At 40.1% G+C, this 8,318-nt stretch overlaps 1 pseudogene; it reads right to left on the bottom strand.

Moving 5' to 3' along the window:
• Nucleotides 1-1,388: 1,388 nt before the first annotated feature.
• LOC129548307 (olfactory receptor 2AJ1-like) lies at nucleotides 1,389-2,333 on the bottom strand (annotated as a pseudogene).
• Nucleotides 2,334-8,318: the final 5,985 nt, after the last annotated feature.

The following is an 8,318-nucleotide window of genomic DNA, read 5'->3' as shown; positions in this document are numbered from 1 at the left end:
AATACCAGACCACCTGACCTGCCTCTTGAAAATCTGTATGCAGGTCAGGAAGCAACAGCTAGAGCTGGACATGGAACAACAGACTGGTTCCAAATAGGAAAAGGAATACGTCAAGGCTGCATATTGTCACCCTGCTTATTTAGCTTATATGCAGAGAACATCATGAAAGATGCTGGGCTGGATGAAGCACAAGCTGGAATCAAGATTGCTGGGAGAAATATCAATAACCTCAGATATGCAGATGACATCACCCTTATGGCACAAAGTAAAGAAGAACTAAAGAACCTCTTGATGAAAGAGGAGAGTGAAAAAGTTGGCTTAAAGCTCAACATTCAGAAAACTAAGATCATGGCATCTGGTCCTATCACTTTTTGGCAGATAGATGGGGAAACAGTGTAAATAGTGACAGACTTTATTTTGGGGGGCTCCAAAAGCACCACAGATGGTAACTGCATTCATGAAATTAAAAGACGCTTGCTCCTTGGAAGGAAAGTTATGACCAACCTAGAGAACAAATTAAAAAGCATAGACATTACTTTACCAAGAAAGTCCAGCTATGGTTTTTCCAGTAGTCATGTATGGATGTGAGAGTTGGACCATAAAGAAAGCTGAGCACCAAAGAATTGATGCTTTTGAACTGTGGAGTTGGAGAAGACTCTTGAGAGTCCCTTGGACTGCAAGGAGATCAAACCTGTCCATCCTAAAGGAGATCAGTCCTGAATATTCATTGGAAGGACTGATGTTGAAGCTGAAACTCCAATACTTTGACTACCTGATGTGAAGAACTGACTTATTGGAAAAGACCTGGATGCTGGGAAAGATTGAAGGTGGGAGAAGGGGACAACAGAGGATGAGATGGTTGGATGGCATCCCTGATTCAATGGACATGAGTTTGGGTAAACTCTGGGAGTTGGTGATGGATAGGGAGGCCTGATGTGCTACAGTCCATGGGGTCACAAAGAGTCGGACACGACTGAGCGACTGAACTGAACTGATGGCTGAATTGTGTTGTTGTGCAGTAGAAACCAACACAACATGGTAAAACAATTTTCCTCCAGTCATCAAATAAGTTTTAAAAAATGAAAGAAAGAAGAGGGACATATAATTCCAACACAAATGAAGCAAGCTGAGAGGATTAGGAGAAAGGCTATTTTTACACAGAGAACTGGTTGTTATTCAGACCTCATATATATTTACTTCGAAGTGGTGTAGTTTTGTGCTCCTCTGCTCTCGGAGAACTCATTGATTTAGTTACTTGAAACTGACTTTATCAGGAGAGAGGGTATAAATTCAACATTTGTAGAGAGAAAATGAAGACAGGGAGAGTTTCATTGGGTTTTATCAGATCCTACCACCTCCCAGGGAGATCTTAACTCTGAACTGTCTACTCAGTGGGACATAGGAACCTGCTTTGAAATAGGGTACATCCTGAGCAGCTTCCTTATTGAGCCCACAACTTCCCTGTTCCTTAGGCTATAGATGAGGGGGTTCAGCATGAGGGTGAGGATGCTGTCAAACAAAGAGAGCCTGGTTCAGAAGAGGTGTGAGAAGATCCAGGCCTCATGTATATTAGCGTGGCTGGGGCATGGTACAAAGTGACCACAGTAAGATGGGAGGAGCAGTAGCCAGGGCCTCATTCCTGCCTTCAGGGGAGTTCATTTGCAGGACCTGAAGGACGATGAGAGTACAGGAAGTCAGAATGAGGCTTATGGGGAGAAGAACTGCAACAATGCTGGTCACTACTACTCCTTTCTCATAGGCAGATATGTCCTCACAAGACACCTTCATGAGGGCTTTGTCTTCACAAAAAATGTGGTAGAGCTCTCGGGAGCCACAGAGGGGAAAGTGCATGGCATAAGCCGTGTGGACCAAGGATGCCAGAGCCCCTCCCACCCACAGCCATCAGCTGGAAGACCCAGGGGCTGATAATGATTGAGTATTTGAGAGGATGACAGATAGTCACATAGCGGTCATAAGCAATGAGTGTCAGGAGGAGACACTCTGCTATCCCAAGAGTCAAGGTAAAGAAGATCTGGGCCCCACAGCCAATCAGGGATATGTCTCTCTTCCCTGAGATAAAGTTGACCACAATTTTGGGAACTATGCAAGAGATGAAAATCAGGTCAATGAGAGAGAGTTGGCTAAGCAGGAAATACATGGAGGTATGAAAGTGGGGATCTGTCCAGATGAGAAGGATCAAAGCTGTTATTTCCTATGATAGCAATGATGTAGATGAGGAGGACAACAGAGACAAGGAGATCAGTATGTCTCATTCCTGGGAAAAGGCCAAAGAGAATGAAATCTGTACTCAATGTCTTGTTTCCTGTCTCCATGTTGCCTCTTTACCAGCTTCACCTGAAAGAAAATGGAGACTTTTAAACATATGTGTAAATGAGAAAGGAATTAAACCAGAAACATAAATTTAGTAATTGATGGCATAACATAGAACATTTTGGGGGAACTGAAAACAGAATTTTATCTGCTTTATAAAGGTGCTAAAACCATAGGAGAAAAATTAGTAACTAGAGCATAAAAGTTACACTATATTTTTTCCCCATCAATGTCCTAATCCTTCTGTAGGCAAGCATTTTCACTTTTAATTATCTTCTTCTGATAATATGAACAATTCTAATATTTATGCATTTTTTCATATTCATAGTTTCAGTCAATGCAATCTTGGTATCACACAAGGATACTTTAATGAAATAAATCTATAGTTTAGATATAACATGAACTAAACACATCTCCTGAAGTTAACAATTGTGTTTTGGGAAACTCTAACATCACATATTTAACTTGCTGTTGAATTTCCTTCAGGGTAGGGGCCATTGAATGCTGAAATATACTAGGGATTCAGAAAAATTTGCCCTCTTAGTAGAATGGGTTTTCTAAGTCTTCCTGCACCAGATGTAATCAGAGATTAAACAAGCAGCAAAGATTAAATTTGATATCTCTCGGAAGGATAAGAAAGGACACAACTTTTAAAGTTTATGCCCATTCTTACTGTATTTTAGAGCCTACTTGGATGGAATTTTATTTCATTTATATAGACAGGAAACAAGGAAATTGCCTCAAAGGTTTACAGCTTCCCCCAGTTGCCCTTTGCATTGATGGCCAACCTAATCCATCAGAAAAAGAAATACCCATATATTTGAGTGAAATGCAGATAAAGTAGTTTATTGAATCTCTGTGAACACAGGAGCCTCTGCCTTGAGTCCCTCAGCCAGAGGGAGGACGTGCTGCCCTGTCTCTTTCTTTCTACTTGGTTTCTTGAACCACTCCGAAATTTGACTTGTGGCTCTTAGACATTACTAAGTACCAGAACCACATGGACTGCTTACTATTAATAAAATGTACTCCCAGAGAATTGGATGCTTACATCTAGGATGATATCCTGAAACCCTCATCTGTAAGTGGATCCCATGTGATTCTGATGTTGGAAATATAGGTTGTGCTTGAGAAGCCTGGTCCTGGACAAGGTCTGTGTATGTGTGTTAAGTCACTTCAGTCATGTCTGACTCTTTGTGACCCTATGGACTGTAGCTTTCCAGGCTCCTCTGTCTATGGGATTCTCCAGGCAAGAATACTGGAGTGGGTTGCCATGCCTTCCTCCAGGACATCTCCCTGCCCCAGGGATCGAACCCAAGTCTCTTACATCTCCTGCATTGGCAGGCAGGTTCTTTACCATTAGTGCCACCTGGGAAGTCCCCTGGCTAAGGTACAGGGCCAATATTCAGTAGTGATATCTGTGCATTGTGTTACATTCTCCTCTTAGCCCCAGAGACACACACATAAATTATATTTCATATTTTCTCTTAAACTACATAACTAACTGAATTGACTGGTACTTTTAGATTGCTGTAGAGCTTTGATCCTGTAACCATAGGTAGTAGTGGAATAATTACCATTGTTCTGTGTCACATATCAAATTTATTAACTGAAGCCAATAGATCTGATTAAATGCTATTATACACCCTGATGTCCATACATTTCATGGATGCCCAGGTGATTAAAAATAGTCTGCATTTTCTGTTTCAAATGAAGAATTTATTCCTCTCAATGGAGTTTGCCTCTCAGAGTCACCAAAGTGAACTGATACCAGCTTGATGCCTTTGCATGAATGATCAATACCAAAATAATTTATTGCTTCAGTGAGTTACCTTAACAAACTATGGAGAGCATAGTCATATTGGTGACTTGATATAAGTTGTTCTAAATTTTCCAATAAGTAGTTTCATAGACCCAGAGTATGAATTTTACCACTTCTATAAATCTTCCTAAACCAATCACACTTTGTGTGTGTGTATTAAAGATTATGGAAGTAGCCAAAGATGTACTGAGGTAAGAGAGGGTTAGCTCTTTTCCACATGACCCCACTAAAACTGGGGGAAAATAAATAAGAAAGCAACTTAGCAAGTTTCAGACTAAATTCTGCCAAACCTACAGACATTTATTGACCAAATATGTATGAGAAACAGGCTCACAAGAAACTTGATGGAATCTAGTCTGTGAGTTCAAGGAAGCCTAGTCTTCCTAGATGTTTTCACCACCTTCTGTATGAATGATTCATTTGATTCATTCAACAGTGAGAGGTAGGTTTCTAGCATCCAGAAAGCCAGCATTGTGAAACAGAATCCAAAGGTTAAGGCTTGATATGGCCTGACTGGTGAGTTTAGCCTAGATCCCTCATAATTAAAAGTAGGGATACACATAACCAAGCTTTACTCATGAGTGGAGAATGTATCTAAGAGAACTTTTAATAGTTCATCCACATATTAGGGTTACATTTAATTTTACTTGTAGCAACCCATTTCTACTATTCACCATGTTAAACAGCAAGAAACTATTTCCACCAATACAATTCTATCTTGTCAATCTTTAATTAGTGATTATCCATTTCTTCTTAAGTAAAACATTTAAGAGCCTCTGGTCTAGAACCTAAGAGCTCATCTAGTTCAATATTCTTTGATTCTAAGACAATTGAGCACCAAACTTAATTGATACTGTGAAATACTTTCACACTGAAACTGGTAACCTTGTTGGGTTTTCTCTTTCTTCTACTTTTACCAATGTTTTGATATTCTGAGGCCACATACCAGTGTTTTGTTCTTTAAAAAGACTGATAGTGTAAATGAAGTATAATAGTATAAATGAAGTCTAACATATCTTAATTCTGGTCCCTGGAGCAGAGACTCTACAGGAGAATTTATCTTTCTTTATCTCTATCTCTCTCTTTTTTAAAAAGATTCTAATTTAGATTGAATGGCTCAATGAAGGAAAAAAGTTCCAGTGTTATTTCTCATGATCCACATGTAGGAGGCATGAATATCCCTGGAATCCTGGCTGTCTAGAGCAGATACAACATGTCCAGGAAACAGCAAAACCATTTTGCATGGTGGCTCTTCCCCAGGAGGCAGTAAAGAAGTGGGAATCCAGATATGCCAAGCTGAAGTTTTTTGTTTGTAATTTACTTCATTGGCATAATACAGTATGATCCAACTCATTCACTGGATGACAGTGTTTTCACTCACTTTAGCTGTACAGTGAGGTTGGCGTGTCCAGAAGGAGATGCTTTAGCTCAAGGAACAATTGATACAGAACTACTTAGGAGAAATGAGCACTTGACAAGTTCATCACTTAATCACTTTCTTTTGTACAGAATCTGGCTGTTTACAAATATTATCTGGTTGGATGAGCCACAAAAACCACTGGGATAGAGACAGCAAGTGTTTCCCCCCTCTATACCATAGATTAAGAAATTTATACTCCAAGAAATTAAGTGAGCTGTTGGTCAGAAAAAAAGATACTGCTGCTGCTGCTGCTAAGTCACTTCAGTCGTGTCCGACTCTGTGTGACCCCATAGACGGAAGCCCACCAGGCTCCCCCATCCCTGGGATTCTCCAGGCAAGAACACTGGAGTGGGTTGCCATTTCCTTCTCCAATGTGTGAAAGTGAAAAGTGAAAGTGAAGTTGCTCAGTCGTATCCGACCCTTAGTGACCCCACGGACTGCAGCCTACTATTGAGATGATCATATAATTTTTACCTTTAATTCTATTAATGTGATATGTTTTATTTATTGATTCGAGTATGTAGAACCATCCTTGCATCCAAGGCACAAATTCCACTTGATCATGGTATATGTTCCTCTAATGTGCTGTTGAAGTGATTGCTAGTATTTTTGTTGTTTTTCAGTCCCCAAGTCACGTCTGCCTCTTCACAACCCGATTGACTGTAGTACATCAGGCTTCCCTGTCCCTCACCATCCCCCGGACTTTGACCAAGTTCTTGTCCGTTGCATTCGTGATGTCAAGCAACCATATCATCCTCTGTCACCCTCTTCTCCTTCTGCCTTCAATCTTTCCTAGCATCTGGGTCTTTTCCAATGGGTTGGCTGCTTGCATCAGGTGGCCAAAGACTGGAGCTTCAGCTTCAGCATCAGTCCTTCCAACCCTGAATATTCAGGGTTGATTTCCCTTTTAGACTGACTGGTTTGAACTCCTTGCTGTCCAAGGGACTCTATTTAGTTAAGGATTTTTTTGTATCTATATTATCAGAGATTTTAGTCTGTAATCTTCTTGTCCTTCAGTGTTCTTTTTTTTTTTAGGTAATTAATTTATTTTTTATTGGAGGCAAATTATTTTACAATATTATATTGGTTGGTTTTGCCATACATTAATATGAATTTGCCCCAGGTTTACATAAGTTCCCCCTCCTGAACCCCCCTCCCACCTCCCTCCTCCCTTTATCCTCCCTCTGGGTCATCCCCGCATGCCAGCCTCGAGCATCCTATAACATGCATTGACCCTGAACTAGTGATTCGTTTCACATATGACAACATACGTGTTTCAATGCCATTCTCCCAAATCATCCCACCCTCACCCTCTCCCATAGAGTCCCAAAGACTGTTCTATACATCTGTGTCTCTTTTGCTGTCTCGTATACAGGGTTATCATTTGCATCTTTCTAAATTCCATATATATGTGTTAGTATACTGTATTGGTGTTTTTCTTTCTGGCTTACTTCACTCTGTATAATAGGCTCCAGTTTCATCCACCTCATTAGAACTGATTCAAATGTATTCTTTTTAATGGCTGAATAATACTCCATTGTGTATATGTACCAAAGCTTTCTTATCCATTCGTCTGCAGATGGACATCTAGGTTGCTTCCATGTCCTGGCTATTATAAACAGTGCTGCAATGAACATTGGAGTACACGTGTCTCTTTCAATTCTGGTTTCCTCGGTGTGTATGCCCAGGAGTGCGATTGCTGGATCATATGGCAGTTCTATTTCCAATTTTTTGAGGAATCTCCATACTGTTCTCCATAGTGGCTGTACTAGTTTGCATTCCCACCAACAGTGTAAGAGGGTTCCTTTCTCTCCACATCCTCTCCAGCATTTATTGCATGTAGACTTTTGGATAGCAGCCATTCTGACTGGTGTGAAATGGTATCTCATTGTGGTTTTGATTTGCATCTCTCTGATTATGAGGGATGTTGAGCATTTTTTCATGTGTTTGTTAGCCATCTTTATGTCTTCTTTGGAGAAATGTCTGTTTAGTTCTTTGGCCCATTTTTTGATTGGGTCATTTATTTTTCTGGAATTGAGCTGCAGGAGCTGCTTGTATAATTTGGAGATTAATCCTTTATCAGTTGCTTCATTTGCTATTATTTTCTCCCATTCTGAAGGCTGTCTTTTCACCTTACTTATAGTTTCCTTTGCTGTGCAGAAGCTTTTGGTTTTAATTAGGTCCCATTTGTTTATTTTTGCTTTTATTTCCAGTATTCTGGGAGGTGGGTCATGGAGGATCCTGCTGTGATTTATGTCGGAGTGTTTTGCCTACGTTCTCCTCTAGGAGTTTTATAGTTTCTGGTCTTACATTTAGCTCTCTAATCCATTTTGAGTTTATTTTTGTGTATGGTGTTAGGATGTGTTCTAGTTTCATTCTTTTACAAGTGGCTGACCAGTTTTCCCAGCACCACTTGTTAAAGAGACTGTCTTTTCTCCATTTTATATTCTTGCCTCCTTTGTCAAAGATGAGGTGTCCATAGGTGCGTGGATTTATCTCTGGGCTTTCTATTTTGTTCCATTGATCTATATTTCTGTCTTTATGCCAGTACCATACTGTCTTGATGACTGTGGCTTTGTAGTAGAGCCTGAAGTCCGGCAGGTTAATTCCCCCAGTTCCATTTTTCTTCCTCAAGATTGTTTTGGCTATTCGAGGTTTTTTGTATTTCCATACAAATTGTGAGATTATTTGTTCTAGTTCTGTGAAAAATATCTTTGGTAGCTTGATAGGGATTGCATTGAATGTATA

Source organism: Moschus berezovskii, chromosome 8, assembly GCF_049115385.1.
Source record: "Moschus berezovskii isolate FMDL1 chromosome 8, NW_MosBer_1.0, whole genome shotgun sequence".
NCBI lineage: Eukaryota > Metazoa > Chordata > Mammalia > Artiodactyla > Moschidae > Moschus > Moschus berezovskii.
Note: the sequence above shows the minus strand (reverse complement) of the source record. Positions and strands in the feature narration are given on the sequence as shown.